The sequence below is a fragment of the Mastigoproctus giganteus genome, chromosome 10, assembly GCF_048544385.1.
Source record: "Mastigoproctus giganteus isolate SK-2022 chromosome 10, ASM4854438v1, whole genome shotgun sequence".
NCBI classification, from domain to species: Eukaryota; Metazoa; Arthropoda; class Arachnida; order Uropygi; family Thelyphonidae; genus Mastigoproctus; species Mastigoproctus giganteus.
In genome coordinates, this window is record NC_143584.1 from 19,950,263 (window position 1) to 19,968,798 (window position 18,536).

The window sequence follows — 18,536 nt, forward strand, 5'->3', positions numbered from 1 at the left end:
CAGAGGTCATACACTTGTACGACTCCTGTAATTAATAGATATTTGTAGTTTTCGCGATATGAAGTTGGCAATAAGGGCAGAAGGCATATGCTTTTTCAAATTGCACCGCTGTTGAATATTTGGTTATTTTTCATAAAAATTAAAGCGAGATTTACTGAAGACTGCATGCACGATGGAGATGTGTTCGTCATCAAAAAATATAAATAGTCTGAACTATTAAGGAACTATCTGTCACGCATCATGGATGAACATACGTCGGTCTAGTAGACTAACCAGGGCAATAAACTCGAAGTTAAATACCGACGAATCTATTCAAAAGAACCGAAGCAACATGTGGATGAAATAGGATCGTCCTTCCACACGCCATGGAGTTAAAAATAGACATATTATACTGACGCTTTAGCTGAGGAAAAAAAGAGGAATGATTAATTTTCTGCGAAGTCCACGTCCAAGAAAAAAAATCTACATAATATCGAGAATTCAAGAAAAACCCAACTCTTGCACAATGCGAGTCCCAAGAAACACTAACAAACCGGCGCAGCTGAAAAGTTACTCGAAATTGATTATAATCCCTGTAGTGAGAAATAAGAAAAATCTTCCTCATCCTTTAAGTTTACCGAAACATTGCAAAGTATGCTGCAGTTGAATAGGGAATTAGAAATCTCAGTGCATTCAGTTTTTTTCGGGCGTCTGTGATTGATTAGGTAAGTCAATATTCAAGTGAGGTTAGAAAAACCGAACATTTTCTGTGAAGATCTTCATAAAGACTTTGGTTTGGCAACGCAGGCATCTTGGAGCGATTTACTGTCTTTGTTTTGTAGGTTACTATTGTTGAAAGGAGGGTTACTGTGAATAATACAACTATTTATGTAAACTAATATGTAGTATGCCAATTCTGGTCACGCTAAAAGTGTTGCATCAAAATTATTATTAGATATATAAAAGGATGTAAAAGGGCCCCATGATGGATAGAGAAAAAAAGGAATGCTCCCGTGTTTAAAATAAAAATAATTCTACCAGGATAAATATTTAGGGCTGTAAACTTTAATTTGCTGATTTCTAGTTAGTTTCGATACTCTTTTTAGAAATTCTGCAAGAGCAATTAAGGGCTGTTTTAGGGCAGTGGTTAGTTCCGAGAAAAAAAAAAAGTCCTTACAATTTGACATAAACAGTTTTTTTTTAATTAATAAAATAGAAAAGACAGGAAAAGATTAAAATTATTTTGGTTTAAATGATGTTGGCCTCTGCCCATTTGTATAAAGTGATTCTGAGTAGTGCTCAAAATGGAGGCAGAGCGTAATGTGAAATTTAAGTAAAGGAAAAGGAAAGGTTACATCCACCCTTAAGGGTAAACATAACTATAAGAGATTAACAATATATACATTAATATAAAGGATACAGATCAAATTAATTACAGCAGGCTAAGACAACGTTCAAGATAAATGTTCTAAATAAATTCAGCTTTGCTTGGAGCAGAGGGGAATGGAGTTTTTGTCCTCAAACACAAGCCTGCGGAGGAGACTTGAAACATCTAAAATTGCAGAATTGCGTATGTATCCTCAAAGACTGGATCTGTAGATCTTGTCTACGCAAATCGCCTCGGGGTTAATATTTAGGTCGTTCAGGAGACCAATCGTGTTTGCTGGAAACATATGACCGAGCGTGCTGATTTGGTTGAGTGCAGGTCGGATCTTAGATGTTTGGTGATTAGTTGTTCTTCTGTTATCTTTGAGTAGAATGATGAGCCTATCGATGATGGGAGCATATAGTCTACCCGAAATAAGCTTGGAGAGGGGCATTACATTGGGAGTAGTGATTATTTGTTTCCAAGGGGTCATTCCATGCAGTGAGTGCAGTATGGCCCTAGAGATAGTAAGGGGATGTCCTGAAGACCTATTGAGGGATTGCAGCAGCCAATACTCAAGCCTCAAGAACTGCAGCAGGTAGGTTGGAGTAGCGGAGGACCAGATTTCCGACATGTAGAGAGCCACCGGTTCAACACGTGTGGGTAAATCTAGATATTAGCTTCTTATTGCCATAACCAACCAGTTCCTGACAAGCAGACCAAAGGGCTGCATAGAATTTTTGTTCCTTGCCTCCTTGAAACGCTCCAGAAAAGACAGGTTCGAATTCCACACCTAACCCGAGGTCCCTGTGGGAGTTGACAAGCTTAATTTGATGTCCGTTTATAGAGACGTGCATTGGGATTATTCTTTTCCTCTTTGAACGTCATCCGGGCAGATTTTTCGGCATTTAGCTCGAGTCCAATGTAATGCAGAAAGGTGTTTATCTCATATATTTGCTTTATTGCAGCTCTTTGGACTGAGAGCGCTTGTTCTGGCTGATTCGAATGAATGAAGAGCTTCAATCATCGGCGTACGAGATCATGTTTTGGAAATTTTCCAGCAGAGGTTCCAAAGCAGCTGCAAACAGTGCTGCTGACAAAACGCCACCCTGTGGAGCCCTTCTGCAGACAGTAAAGGAACGGGAGAACAGTCTCCCGTTCCTTTCCTGCAAAATTTTATTGAGTACGGTGAGGAGGTTATCGAAGATCCTGAAGTAGTTCTTCAGGATGTTAAGTAAGGATGTGATGGAAAGCTTATCGTATGCAGCTTTAAAGTCAAGAAAAATTATGTCGAGCTGAGTTCGAGAATTCAAAGCTTTCTGTATGTGAAAGAGAGTTTGAAGGAGATTGGTGGTAGTAGATCTTCCAGGTTCCACGGTGTGAAGGTGGCGAGGTCTGTGATGGAAACAGTGCTATTTTATCGGACGTCATGCTGAAAAGACAAGCATACAGTTTACATTTCCGCTTAGCTGAAAGAAATGAAGCGGGAACTCTTCAATGGAATGCGTACATAATTTTGGTTCATTAGCTATCTGAGGTTCTCGGTTTTATGCTCCATTGTTTCTTATGAATCAAAGTTATGTATTCATTTGGAGCGTTTCCTTCATTTTTTTTACAAGGTTTTAACCAGTAAAATTCACATTTATTAAATTTGCACAGACGGAAATGGATTTAGTGGTATTTTTCACAATATTGGAGGTTTCAGACCATTAATATTTGCATCTTATTTTCTAAGTCTGTGTATAGGAATAGGAAAAACTTGCTTTACTAGAAAATATATCGGACATTTCTGGTAGACCGCAACTTTTTCTTTGAAGAAAGCAATTAGGTTTTCCTTCCGGGTCTAAACAGTAGGTCTGAGAGACTTTGAAAGTTTGGTTTGGCACTCACTAATATTCCAAATAATTCGACTTCAGGAGCTAATCCAGATGTGATTTAGTTTGAACTGCAGGGAGATGGTTGTCAAGCTCGTTCACGGACCACATTGAGTGGTATGAAATTTTTCCCCCCTCTTGGTCCGCTTGAACATTCTCAACTGTCACTTGCTGGTTCTTCTCTCAAAAACATAATGGGGCGGCAATAGGAGCTAAGGGCTATTTATTGTCTATCTTTCATCGGCTCGAAACATACCAACGACACAACAGAGACCAATTGACAAGGCAACATTTCCCGATGTGTAGTGGCGCGGTTTCTCCATGGACCCAAGATCTCGGAAGATGGAGGTCCCAGAACAATGCAGTCAAGGTTGGGCCAGTGCGCCCTAAAGGGAAAAGAGCTTCTAGAAAGGATTCAAAGAAAAGCGAGATTGGCGAGGGGTGCTAATCGTTGTCATAGGAAGAACGGCTTAGATGGTAAGGACTACAAAGCTTGGAAACTAGGCACCCTGGGGTGAACATGATAGTGGTATTTAATGCCTGAATGAATTCAGTAAACTGAACAATTGAAGTATATTTTCACTGGTAGCAAAAGAAGACAGAAGAAGAACCAAGGAACACAATTAACAAAATTTTGGGGAGTAACCTAAGACTGGATCTCAAAGTCTATTTTCGGCAACGTGTTGTCGATCATTGGAATGAATTGCTTGTCACCGTAGTTGAGGTGTAGAGTGGAATTAAGCTCAAAGTGTGAAGAGTATTGATGTCTAGCGACACCAGGGATTTCCCGCATCTCTGCGTTGCTTTCATTGTAGGTGTACCAGTTCGCCGGGAAGGCCAGAGATTTAAGTGTATGGACATTGTCTACGTGTAGTGTTATGTACCATTGTTCTTCTGGCCATTTAGCCGCTGGACCCCTGCTGAGGCCCAACGTTGCCCCACTTTCGCCCCGTGGAGGCAGACTAGGAACCCAGTAGTTTTAGATTTACTCTGGCAGGCCCTGCCACCTAATTTCCTGAGATTTCAGTGGCTAGGTCCTTAAAAAAATAAAAACACGCGCTCTTTTATGGGCACGTACGTACAGACAGATCCATACGTATGCGATAAATATATCCATCATTGTCGGTTTTGATGATTGTTACGTGAGGGCGATACCGCTTGGGGGGTTAAGGTAGAAATATGTGGATGATAGTGTAGGCAACCCAAGAAGTCAGTGAGGCAGGCCCATGGCTCACCAGGAGAAAGTAGGGTCCCGGAGGGGGGACCGTCCCCTCACTAGCGCGGGGGGTGAAAAGGCACCAGGCAAGGGAGCATGGTGCGATCGCCAACATGCGTCTGCAGGAAAACTATACATAGACCCTGCTGGTGGTGTCCAATCTGGGGTAATGTCAGAGTTGTCATCCGTGGGACCGGGGTCTCGTCCGTGTTAGTCTTTTCCCTTAGCGTGGTTTATTTTCTAAGTCTTCTAGTTCTCAAGAATGTGTCTTGTTCACATAGACCCAGCTGGTGGGGTATCCAAGTTTGGTATCATCTCTATTTGTCATTCATGGGACATAGGTCCCGTCCAGGTTAGTCTACTATGGTACAGCTTGTTTCCTGAATTTTCTAATTTTTGGGTGGTGAGTCATTTCTGGCGTCCCAGTCGAGCTGAAGAACAGATTTTCTCTGGTTATAGTGGTTGTGGACTGCGACGATTCGGTTTCTCCTCCTCGCTAACAGTGCCTGCGCGTAATCCGAGAAGGCTCGGTACTCCTCCTTCGTGTCTAGGAGGTGATGTCCTTGTCCTGAGGTAGGTAGTGAATCCTGGTGAATAAAACACCACGTAGATCTCCATAGAGCCGGCAGTCATACATGAGGTGCTGCCAGCTCTCCACCCCCCCCGCAAGTGCAAGTTGGATCACCCTAGATCCCAAATAGAGACAGTTTGGCATTAATCGCTCCGTGTCCAGTAAAGAGGTAAGTTATCTGTAGATCTTGGGAGAAATAATTTGGTGAGGATGGGTAGTTTTGTTCAATATTGGGTAGAAACTTCTTTGTGATGCCTCGCTTTTGAGGGGTGCTCCACCTTTCCTGCCATGCCTGCTGTAGGTGAGTTTGTATCCTCTTCTTTTCCACATTTCTGTTTCTGGTTAGGTCAACAGTGAACCCCAGAAAAGTCTTTTGGGTACCTTTTTCTAGATAGTGTTTAGGGTATGGTGCCACCTGTGGTGTCCCACAACTGCACCATCTATATTCCTGTGAAGTATAGAGGACTTTCTGTAAATGCCAGAAATATGTGTAGTATTATGTTGGATTCTGTTATTTCTCTAGCTTCTTGGCCGTAGGGCCCCTAATGGGACCCTACGTTGCCCGCCGCCACCACCACCACTGGGAGGTGAGCCAGGTTGCCCATCATACTCTGGCTGGCCTCTGCCAGGGTCGCTTGAGCTTCCTGACAGAGGCCACAAAAAAAAATTGTTGAAGAGAGTTCACAGGGAATAAGAGAGGAGGAGGTCAGGCTGTGGGGGTGAAAGAAAGTTGGACTAATAGTGAAGACAGTCCACCATGGATTTAGGCGAAGTAGGGGTAGGGAAGGGGATTAAAAATTGCAGGAGCAGGTGCCTTTGTGTATTGATCTAGCACCCAGTTGAGTGTCAGCATTGATCCCGTACCCTAAATTGGGTGCTAGCATGAATCCTACCCGTAAAGGGTTTGCAGTATTGTTTCTGTAGCAAAGATTTACATTTATCCTACCCACGAAGGGGTTATCAGGGGGTGGGGAGTATTCTGGACTGTCCTAGCAGCGGTGAGGTTGGCACGCCTTGTGGTGAAGACAGCCTGGGCAAATCGAGTGAACGCAATATATTTATCTCCGTCATTTAGTAGATCTTGCTCTTGATTGTGCAAGGAGTAGCTCGGATTACTGTAAACAGTTGTAATCGGTGGTTTTCATAGGAGGGACACTTATACATAACGTGGATCCAAGACTCCTCATCTCCACAATGGCAAAAGGGATGTGGTTCGATACCCATAGAGTTGGGTTTTTGCTGGAATGATCCGTGTCCTGTTAATAGAAAGGTTGCTTGCAATCCAGAGTACCAGGGAGGAGGCTTGGGAAAGGTGAAGCTGACTGAGGGGAAGAACTTCTTTGTTATTTCTCCTTTGTGGATTGAATTCCAGGATTCCTGCCAGAGGCGCTGCAAGTGATCTGAGATTAATTTTGAGATTCGTCTTTTTTCCTGTTTGTGGTCGCTTGTCAGGTCCAGTTGGAGATTACGTAGCTGTGTAGGTATACCTTTTTTCAGACAATGGAAAAGGCCTCTTTTGGCAACTTAAAGTATAGGGCATATACCTTGCGATGACTTGGGGTGCTGACAGTGCGGCACACGCTGGTTACCGATAGAAACATAAATCGCTGTATGGAGTCCAGTTTGCGTTTGTTTCGCTCCAGTGCACCTTTGGTGCACTAAACTGAAACACCGTAACTGACAATCGGAACAAAACCTGCCTTCTAAATTAGGGAGAGGACTTTGTGTTTTAGGCCCCAATCTGCTCTACTGATTCTCCTAATCATAGCTGCATATTTTTGTATCTTGATTGCTCGGTATTTCAAGTGAGGATAGAAGGTTAGCTTGGTGTCAGTGTAGAGGCTTAGATATTTAACTTCCTCACAGAGAATTGGAATATTATTAATCTTCATAACTGTGGTGTGCGTATCTGGAGTTTCCTCTTCAATAAGATCGACATCATCTTCTCACTGGAGAGAGAAAGTTGATGTGTTCTGGCCAAACTCTGGAGGCATCCCAAAGCCACATTGGCCCTAACCTCCAATGCAGCTCTAGTGTCGGACTGAATTACGAGAACAAGATCGTCGGCGTTGGCTAAGGGAAGAACCCCCACCTAGGCAGTACCGACCAAATTATGATATTAGGGTCCTCTGTAAATAATTACATCTACCCATATTTATTTTGTCTTGGCGGATAGGGGAAACCCCTGGAGCCCGCAAAACTTTAATAAAATACTTTGAATTTATTTTGTCTGTAAATTGCGTGTGTTCTCTGGTCGATTTGCCTGTTTACAGGACGAAAAAACCCCCCAGTTTTTTCGTCCAGTAGGCGATGTACGATTCATAAGTCCAGCGGGAGAGTGCCAGCGAGCACCTGCAGAGCGTGGGTGCTCACCGTGCGGCAGGCGCCGGAGATGGTTAGGAGAATGGATCTGTGAATTTGGTCTGTAATAAGTCTGTTTACTTACTGCTGTTGTAATTTTTTGAAACCATGCGCCGGATGCGTAGGTGACGATCGGAGTGAAGATAGTTTTGTAGAACAGTTGTAGGACTCGCTTTTTCAAGCCCCCATTCTTTACGTGTGACCCTGGCGATCATGGCTGCGTAGCGTCTTATTTTTTCACGGAGATATTTCAGATAGTCTTAAAATGACAGGTTTTGGTCCAATATCACGCTTAGGTATTTCAGTTGGTTAGAGATTTTTGACTGTTTTCTGCTCAGTTTTTATTTGAGGAGATCGCCTAAGATCAAGGCGTCCCTTTAGTAGAATGGAGTTTGTTTTTGTGGGGGATAGTTTGTGTTGGTTTCAGTTTGACCATTCTTGGGGAGTGGTCAGGGCCCGATTTGCGAGGACCTCTAACGCGGCTCTTGAGTTTGCCTGTATCGTCAGAATGAGATCGTCCGCGAATGCCTGAGATTGTACTTCATGGAGATCGATGTTAAGAAAGGTGTCCAAGACGATATTCCACAGTAGTGGGCCAAGGACCGAACCGTGAGGGCAGCCCCGATAGACACGCCTGGAGTGTTCCGTAGGAGGCAGTGACTTTGATGGTTCTGTTCGTTAGGTAACTTTTTATGGTGTTATAGATTTTCCGGCATGTTGGTTTCGTGCAGCCTCGCCAGGACGCTCGGCCACCAAAGTGAGTCGAACGCCCCAGCAAATTAAGCTCTAAGTGGAATGGGACAGCAACTTTTTGAGACGGGGAAGGCATGAGCGATAGATATCTTTTTCTTTTTGGCAGATGCAGAAAACGCGTCCTTGCCTTGCATCATTTGGCCATTATAACACTAATATAGTAACGTCTAATGGCCTTAGCAAACCTTTTACCACAAAGATCCACACTCTCCTGATGGAGATTTTTGGAATGAATTTTTTTCTTACATAGTTCTAGACGACAATATATCCATAGTATGCTACCCAATATGCACACTACGTGTTTTCTCTACAGGAATGGGCAAACTTGAACTATACTAACCGTGTATACGTAGAAGAATAACGACTTAGACCAAATGAATTGCAACTTTCTGTAAAGTGCACGCAAAGAAATAAGACGTTGTCATAGTTATTGAAAAGATCCTATATTGTTAATGCAAGAAATGTCAGACGATTCCTTCATCATGGTACACCTATTTGTCCGACGTAATCCACACCACAGTGTCAATTAAGTCATCTTCTGTAGGGGTATTGAACATTTCACGTGTTTTTATTAATCAAATAACTATTTAAGAACAACATATGAAAATACAAAGGTATTTTTGAAAGAGAAACAACCAAACGGGAAGATAAGCCAGACCCCTAAAACATCAAGTAAGTATCGCAAAACACAGGACAAAATAAATTACTGCAAATTAAGCCTATTGTTTCTGTTATACTACCACCTGGTATTTGAGTAAATTTATTCGTCCGATAGCTTCAAGTTAAAACAGAAAAATCTGCGGAAGACCAGTTTTTTTCTCATTTTTAGCGCTCTGCTTAAACGTGATTGGTTAGGCAGGCTAGTTGTGACGTATGAAGTCGGGCGGACTGTCCTTACCGATCGAAGCTGAAGGCACACTCTGGCAAAACTTCCCCAGTTCAACAGATGCATTAACCGTTTGTCACACTGGTGTGGCTTCCTAGTTCAGAGAAGTACAAGTGATTCACTGTAAAAGTGGCTTCGTCGCAAGACATTTCATCATTCCGAAAAAAATAGCGCTTAGAGAAAACAGAAGGGAGTGCTAAAGGAAACTGTAAAAGTGAGCGATTATTCCGTTTCTTTCTTTTTCTTGTTTATCAATTATTCACAAAATGGGCGTCATTTATTGACGTTATTACTTTGCATGATTTTTATTCTTATCAAATTTTTAATCAAACGTGACTTGGTTTAACGGCACGCAATACAACACAATTACACTCACTCAAAAGTATCGGATAAATTCCAGAATATCAATAACGTTATATTCTGACTTAATGGCAGCGTTTGCGTAATTACGAATAACGCGTACTGAATTTAATTTCGTAATCGTTTCTTAACTTCGGAAGTAAATCGACTTACCGGAGTAATTATTTTGCTTATTATAGCAAACGAAACACAAATTATCCCAAAAAGATCTTGCTATCACTTTTTTTTGTTTCATAGCTTTAAGGAAATAATTATGCAGCTTCCAATGTATAAAAGCATAAAAATTCATTATAATCCAGTGGAGTCACCTAGTGTACGTTTTGTCCACTTAATATTCATTTAAAATAATTTACTGTTATCGTCTGCTAGTTTCTGATCAGATAATAATTAAACAGAAATATTATTTAATATATTTAAATATTAAAAAAAAATAATATTGTATTTAAACAGTCATAGTAATTGCTAATGAAGAAACCTGATTAATTCTGGCTTTAACATATTAACGTTATGCCTATAGTGTAAATGAATGCCATTGATTTACTGGAAATTAATGAAACATTTCTCCAAGAAGAAATGTTTTTGTTGATGTTATTTAAAAATTTGTTAAAATATTTCAGAAATTAGTACTTTCTTGAAATTATCTAATCTTCGGAAAAAAACCCCATAAAACTGCGGAATACCTTTTTTGATTATAATCATATAAAATGATGACGTGCTTTTTCTTTTTTATTTTATAATTACGCTACTTATTTATATTTTACGTGATCAGCAAATTCATACGAATCTGTAAACAAAATGACCAAAAAGTGTACTGCCACGGATGAATGTTGTATTCATCGATGGAGCATGCTGAAAGTAAATGTTAACACCGCCTGTTTAAAATGTCAGTTAGTGGTTGACACGCCCCATAATACTTGATCTTCTCCTAAAAGATAGGTCAAACAGCGTAAATGGGTTTAATGCGAAACGGCATTAAATATTCCGGTTGTGATGTAAATTGTTGAGTAAATTTTGGTTGGTTGAAATTTGTTTTACTTGACAAATAGCCGAGTATATTTTTTCTAGTTGCAGTTAGACTCGCTTTCTCTTTTTCTCACCTAAAAATTATACATTTTTTATGTAGAATTGTCATAAATCAGTGTTTTTAAAGAATATAGGAATTCATCTAAATGACAGGTGTATGTTAAACGCCAGAGAAAATAAGGCTGTTAAGCATCAACATACGGCGTTTGTAATTGTGTGTATTCTTCGGTCGGTCTTCTGGATAAAAATCAGAATTTCTGGAATTAAAATAGCGCAATTCTTGCCTGAGATAAGCTAACTCGGCCATGTTAAAGCCCATAAAAATTCTTCGTGTCACTGACTGGATCTTAACTTCAGAATTTTCTACCTGGTTTGGTAAGCCAGTGATTATAACCACTGGTGCTCTCCATGATGTCCCTTAAAAAGACGAAATATCCTTAAGGGCACATTTCCTTTATATGAAAAAGCACTTGGATTGTCCTATCTGTTTAAGTGTTTTTTGCTGTAAGTAGATTTTAAACTAAAGTCTTAATCCTCACTACAGAAGAAACCTTGTGATTCCACGAATCGCTAGGTATTGCACTATTTTTAAACAAACTGCTTAACTGTGAAAGGCAAGTGTCATTTATCTAAAAGACGAGGCACTCCAGTGTCTCATCAGATGAACCACGAAGTTTTTTTTCAATTGAGTTTTCAGTTGTGAGACCATCACGATATTTATTGCAATATGAAATCTGTCGTTTTTTAAAAACACACAAGTCGGTAAAATAAGCCAAGTAATTATTAATCTTAACTGGATTACATAGCTATATTAAATATCATGAAAATATTCGGAACACTCGTCCTACATGAAACTGCGCAATTAACTGAACATGGGCCTATCTGTATGAGCAGTACTGAAAAAGTGTTATGTAAAATTTTTCTATTACTCTCCTAATGATGAATGTTCTACCGAAAATTTTGATAATCGTTAGCATATTTATCGATCACAATCATTCTATCCCTGAAACGACCTGTGGTTTTTTACACACTGTTTCATAGATTTTGGGCGAGACATCACAATTGCTAATAATGAAAGTATTATGCTAACTATGAAGATCTAAATTTTAGAACAGAATTGATCACACCTCTCAGCTACTGCCAGAATGGATATAAAGAAAATTGATAATACTATTGTAAACTTGACTTATCTGGTTCTTTGAAGTATACTTTAAGAATGCGAACTATGTACTGTATATCTCAGTAGATGTGGAGTAAACTCATTTGAATCTCGTTTTGCAGAACTTTGCCGTTTCAATTTTAACTACACTTGTTTCTGTTTGTTGATAAACATATTTTAAGCATCGAGAAAAGAGACTGTTTAATGTATTTAATTTCTGATTTAAGGATATAATTGGAAATGACGTTTATTACTTTCTAAGTAATAAATGTGTCTGGTTGTTCCTTGTTCTTTAGCAATTAGTGTTAGAAACTGATGGCTAGTAGATCCTCTGAAAATTAGCGGTTTTTTTTAATCTAGTCCCTTTTTTCATTTTTAGTGAACCACTTTCGACGATTCTATTCTTCTGTTTTAAAATTACAAATTGAAGCTACTTTTGCAGTTGTAGGTTTAGAAACAGTTTTTATTAGTTCAAGAAGTCTAATCTCGTGAAAACAAATCATGAATACTGTACATATATGAAGATTTTTCTGCGCAATTTTTAGATGATTAGTAGTCTCTTCATAAAATCATTTTTTTTTAGGGAAGAAATTTTTTACACTCAAATATATAATCTAGAATTTTTACAATTGCGAATTGCATATTTACGGGTTAATTGTAGCAGATTTGAACTTAAAAATTCAAATTGATACCCAATAGAAAACGCGCCTGTGGATAATTCTAACGAGGGAGAGGCAGGCTATGGCCTTCTAGTTTGTCTCAGGATCCAAAGACTGTATCAAGCTTTGCAGTGTTTTTAAAATCCAAACAGCATTGCTCAAGACGAGATTCGAGAATGACATTTCGCTTGATACATCTCAACACTGCCTAAAAAATAATTAATTTATAATTTTAACATTTTATTTTGTCTACAGTTATAATATTCGACTTTTATGATATTTGGAACTTCCAAATAAATTTTTCTTTTACATCAATGAGACTGTTAAGGTCATTTTTGTTTTTTGGAAAATATGACAAAACTTTAAATACTTAAAATCATACTATTTTTAAGGATTAGGTTTGATTGTATTATTAGCGTTATTTCAAGTGCTGTTTATTCCATATTTTGTTGTGATTAAAGAAGAAACAGAATTATTATAATATTTCCATACTAATAAACTATGTTCAGCTTTGGGACAACCATATTACAACTGGAATGTCAACAACTTTTCAACGTTACGTCAGTGGCACGTCAAAGAAATAATTCTTATTGCTATATATATATATATATATATATATATATATATATATATATACAGCAATTTAACCCTTCAGGGCTTTAAAGCTATTGATTATTCTTATTAATATTATTTATTTTCCTAATATAAAGTTTCAAGTATTTTATATAGACTTCCTCTAATATTGGAAAGATATCAATCAAGATGGGTAGAAATACTGTATATTAATATTTTCCTTGAACTTGCCTTGTAGATAATTTGAGTAGCTCCTTGGCATGGTACTCTTATGGTTCACTGGGGCCATATCAGAACTCTTTGAAATCGATGGAAGCCATCAGGTGTCCTGATGGCCTTTCATGATGCAGTCCTTCAGACGTGATAAATAACATTATTCACCTGGCATATGTCTCTAGTGGTAACGTGATACTGCTCGCCAACTTTGCATCCGAACATCCTGTTACCTGCCTTCTGATGAAAGATGATGTCACAGGCACCTCTGCATGGTATCACTAAAATGACTTTAATAACTGCTCTTATTTGAACAGTTAAGACGTGAAGGATGTGTGCGTGTTAGTGCTAAGGCCATGAGGCGTGCGATGTATTCTGTATGTAACCGTATTCTTTGTCGGTTTTCATTTTTCTATATTAAAAATCAGTTTTCACGAGATGAGACCATGCAACTCTCGCTCGAGACAGATCACTCGAACACTATGTAAAAAAAAAAAAAAAACTCATAAAAATTCTTCCCGTGTCAAAGGGATTTGAACCCAGTCTTTTCCATGAGATGTGGAAGAACGGCAATTTTAACTCGCATTACACAATCACCTAAAGTCCACGAGGACGTTAGGTGATTTATTTATTTATTTGAAGACTGGGCATTGTGTAGTGATTCGTAGTATTTGGTATGGACAGGAATCTGATAATCTGGAAAATACTGAGTATTTCAGTCGATCACCACTTCAGTCAGAGGGTTACACTAGGTGCAGGGAGAAGGCGCTTGGGAAGTGCTGTGATAAACTTTTATTAGATTTTGTTCTGGTGTGAATTTTATTTCAGTGAAACTAGTTTTATCACGAATAGTGTTTGTAAACGGTTATCAACTGACCCGAAATAATATCTGCGGTATCGAAGGTCCATCCATAGATAAGTATATATATTTTTTTATATTACTTATCTTTAGGCCTAGCGAGCTTGCAATTACTTATCTGCCTCGTTACGAGAAGAGGCTGATAAATAATTTCAAGAGTGAAACCCGGGGTGGGGGAAAATCTTGCCCCCGGGCTAGAGGAGAATCATGGACTTTGAAAACTTTCCACAGTGTAATAAGTTTAGTCTAGCATTCAAATAAATGTATCCAACTGCAAATAATGACCTTTCACCTACCAGTTCATAGAGAGAGAAAGTACAGGCAGCAAATCAAAATTACTCTACTTTTTTAATATTTGACAACCGAGCCACTAAGTAAAATTTCTCCATTTTGTTATCCAGCAGGCTCACCGAAAATGGTAAGACGACTTAAATCCGTACATCTCTTGGTGGAGAAACACTCAATCAGAAACAAGCTGCCGTATGTTTGAAACTCGCGTCTTTCAAGTTACACCTCATGCGCCTCTAAATGCATCATTACGGAATGGGACCTCATGAATGTCACAGAGAACAACTTGTTCAAGAATTAAGTGATCAGCAGATAACGCAAGCTAAACGCATTCTGATTTTAAAAAAATGGTATTCTAGTACCCACACGAAACATTATTCTTACCTTTAGCAATCCAACTCTCTCAAGCTCAGTGAGAGAGCTGGCTACTTAAATTGAGTACGTCCTTATATTCCCAACCTACTAAGATGCTACAAATGTCAAAAATACGGTCGCTCCCAAAAAGAATGCCGTGGTATACCAGTCTGCCCAAGATGGGCGTTCTGTTTGATTATGCTCTGTGGATCCACATCCACAGAGACAATCAAACAGAATGTCCATGAGAAATGATGAAATTTCCAAACTCCAATGGAAATCATGCAACATACTCTAAATCTTGCGAACGCTGGAAGATAGAGAAAAAAATCCAAACATGTAGAGAACAAAACTTATGAGAAAGCTAAAAATCGTATCGCACCTCTCACTTCCAAACCTTATATTGTTTTGCTTCATAGGAAGCAGACTGTTGCAACGCAGACAAACCTTTCCGTCTCACCCGACATATCAATTTCCGCCTGGGCACGTACGGTTCTCTCGATACCAAAAGAACCCTTGAATCATGCAAATGCAGATCAAGCTATTAAAATAGTATTATCAGTTCCTCCAGGAAGTGGACCTTCATCAAATGCAAAAACTAAAATGAACAACTATTGATCCCAAAGATTCTTGCTGAAATTCGTGATCCAATTTCAGCAAGAAGAAACATTTACTTGAAATACATACAGAAAATGATACGACTTTTGACCGACCCTTTTTTTTCAAAGGAAAGAGCTAAAACTGAGAAACGCAAGAAGATTACTCGCAAACAGTCAGACGCGACCTTCTTCCCCAAGAAGAATTAATGGCGAAGTTCATTCAATGGAAATGAAAAGGATTCCGAAGCAATATCAATGATATTTACTATTTAATAAACATATACAAACCTACCTTACCCTCTCAGTTAATCCTATGATAAAAAGCTATACCTTATATAGAAGAGACAGAAACGATTCACTAGCTGCTCATGGCGGCGTTGCCATACTACTCAATTACAACTTTCCATCTAAAGAAATTTTTACGTATACCTTGTTGGAAGCAATTGCAGTACGTTTTATCGTTGGAATAACTGTAACTTCGGTTTCAATTTACCTTCTGCCAAATACCTCTTTCTCTGTAAAGGAATTCGAAGATTTTCTTAGACAGACAATTGCCCACACCAATTTGCCTATTAAGAGTCTTTAATGGCCACCATCCTTTGTGGGGTTCTTCAGAAATAGATTAATTGAAAGGTTATTAGATGTCCACTCATATTGCTAAATACGGGTAGCAGCGCACATACATACACCTGCCTAGTGGGTCATCCTCAGCAACTTACCTGTCCATCTGCTCTCCCCCGCTATACCCAAGCTTCGAATGGTCAGTTTACTAGGCTTCACTAAAAAGCAACCATTTCCCATTTCCCAACAATCTACAAGCTACTAATAGCAAAACACTCAAACGAATTGCAGGAAGTGGCAGTTGACAAAAGAAAAGACAAATTGGTCAACCTTTAGTTCTCATGTGAAACTAGATCAGAATATTTTCCAGTTATAACACATCGATGCAGTAAATTACTACTTAACAAAGCAAATAATAGATGCAGCAAGTACCTCCATTTCATAACTATCATCACGCCGAAGACGGAATAATCACTGGTAGAATCAAGATTGTTAAAAAGGAAAAAAAAATCATAGAATAGATTCCGCAAATATTTTACTACTGTCAACCTCATAGTCTATAAATAAGTTAGAGCAAAAGCTCGAAAATTATCAAAAAAGCGAGGTAAGATTCCTGGATAACATTCGTTTCATCAGTTAACAAAGACATCGACATCAGACTAATTCGGAAGAAGATAAGACTGCTCAATAACAAGTTTCCACCAGCTCATTCTGTATTTAGCAAGGTGAGTGGACATCCAATTATCTACTGGAATTCCTATTCCAGTAGATAATTGGAATTCCACAAGATGTCGCGAAAATCGTAGGAGAATCGTTTGCTCAGCAGTGGCAACATACAGCTCAACCTTTTTTAAAAAAATTAAATTAAGCTGAGCAATGCAAAATTAATTTCTATACAAATATCTCTTTTCCCTACAACCAACTGTTTGGGTTATCACAACTGAAACAATTCATAGGCAATTCTCGCGATGTGCAGCTGATCCGGACGGAATTTTCAACTCAATGATACGACACTTGAATTGCCTTAGAAGGCCTACTAAACTAATACAACCGTATTTTTCTAGAAAATATTTTTCGTGGTCATTAGCATTAGTTGAGGCATATGATGCAATAAAGCAAGCTTATACAGCATCAACAAAAAAAAAAAAAAAAAAAAACCTTCCCATTTCACCCTTACGATCGCTCCAAATGTTTATCTAGTTCAGCCTGAAATTTATTTATGCTATCAACTTCCACAACAACAGATGGAAGTGTGTTCCTTCAACCTTCCGTACATCTATTCTACAACTGTCTTTCCTCAATTTGAATCTATGCTCCCTCAGGTTCTTAGTCTGAGCAAGCGGAAGTATCCCGTCAGCATTGAGCTTGCTCAAACTGTTCAAGGACTTATACACCTCAATCAGATCACCTCGCAGGTGCCTAGTCTTCAGATGCAGCAATTTGCATAACTTAAGCCTTTCTTAACTTACCATTGTCTTATATAAAGGGATAATCACTTCCTTGTCTCTGCTAGCAAAATTCCTATATATCATTGACAAAACTCCATGATCTGCTCTGGCAGCCCGTCTGCACTGCACAATTACCCCCAGGTCTTTTTCATTCTCCACCTCCCTGAGTGTAGTATCACCCAGTTTGTGTGTTTCACTTGGGTTACTGCTACCCATATGCAGTACTTTGCATTTGTCGGCGCCTCCGTAGCCAGGTGGGCAGGAGCAGCAGTGCGTAGCACACGCTTCTTGATTAGACAGGGGTTCGAGCCCGTGACCACCAAATACGGCGAATGAGGAAAGGTCAGGGAATAACCACCGCATATCTCCAGGGCAATATGACCTTAGTTACTAATGCTCCTAAAAACCAAATAACAACTTTGCATTTGTCAATGTTACACTTCAGTTGCCACTTCTCAGCCCATCTGCCTAACTTTTCTAGATCCTGTTGCAGTAGCACACTCTCTTTACTATCATAACAACCCTGCCAATCTTTGTATCATCTGCAAACTTGGACATTAAGCCTGACATACCTTCATCGATATCGTTGATAAATACACAGAACCCTGGGAGACTCCGCTAATAACATTAATCCACGTAGAGAAGTCTCCATTTATTACTACTCTCTGCCGTCTCCCACTCAATAACCCCTTTATCCATTGCAATAATCCATTGCCCTTAATGCCATACCGCTCCAATTTGTACAGCAGTATTCTATGTGCAACAGTATCAAAAGCTTTTCTGAAATCCAAATATATGATATCAAAATTATTTTTAGCATCCAGTTCCTTTGTGACCATATCGTAGTATCCAATCAAATTTGTCAGACAAGACAAACCCATTTTCAAATTCTTCAGAGAAGACATTCCCCTTAACAAACCCATGCTGTCTGAACTATTGCTGCTGTCTTGTCTAGGTAATCACTGTATCACTTCTTTAACCAGTGACACCATCAAATAATTATAGAAATTTCTTAAGGTACCGAATTGATTTGACTCAAATTTAATAGCAGTGACACCATTATTTTCCCCGGAACAGAAATTAAACTAAAAGGTCTATAATTATTTGTGTCACCCTTTGAACCCCCTTTGTGAATTGGGGATACATTTGCACGTCTCAGTCCATGCGGACCACCCCCTGAATCTAAGGACGCTCTCATAATCATGACTAAGGGTTTGTTTACTTCCCTTGCTGCCTCCTTCATTATAACTGGATAGATTCCATCTGCCCCTAGTGCCTTTTTTTATGTTTAACTTCAATTTCTCCTCCACTTTGCTCTCAGTTATCACAAAATCACTTAGCTCCATGTGTGAATGTAGATGCGAAATAAGCATTCGGTTTATCAGCTACTTGAGTAGGATCGTCAATAGTCGAACCATCATGTTAAGTGCACCA

The 18,536-nt window shown here is 39.1% G+C and overlaps 1 protein-coding gene across 1 annotated transcript in view; it reads left to right on the forward strand.

The window, feature by feature from the left end:
• Window positions 1-9,062: 9,062 nt before the first annotated feature.
• LOC150078832 (sodium-dependent noradrenaline transporter-like) overlaps window positions 9,063-18,536 on the forward strand; it is a 215,339-nt gene continuing 205,865 nt past the window's right edge. The window contains exon 1 of the mRNA XM_090382412.1: window positions 9,063-9,220. The gene's annotated coding sequence lies outside the window, so the exon portion shown is untranslated. The remainder of the gene's footprint in view (window positions 9,221-18,536) is intronic.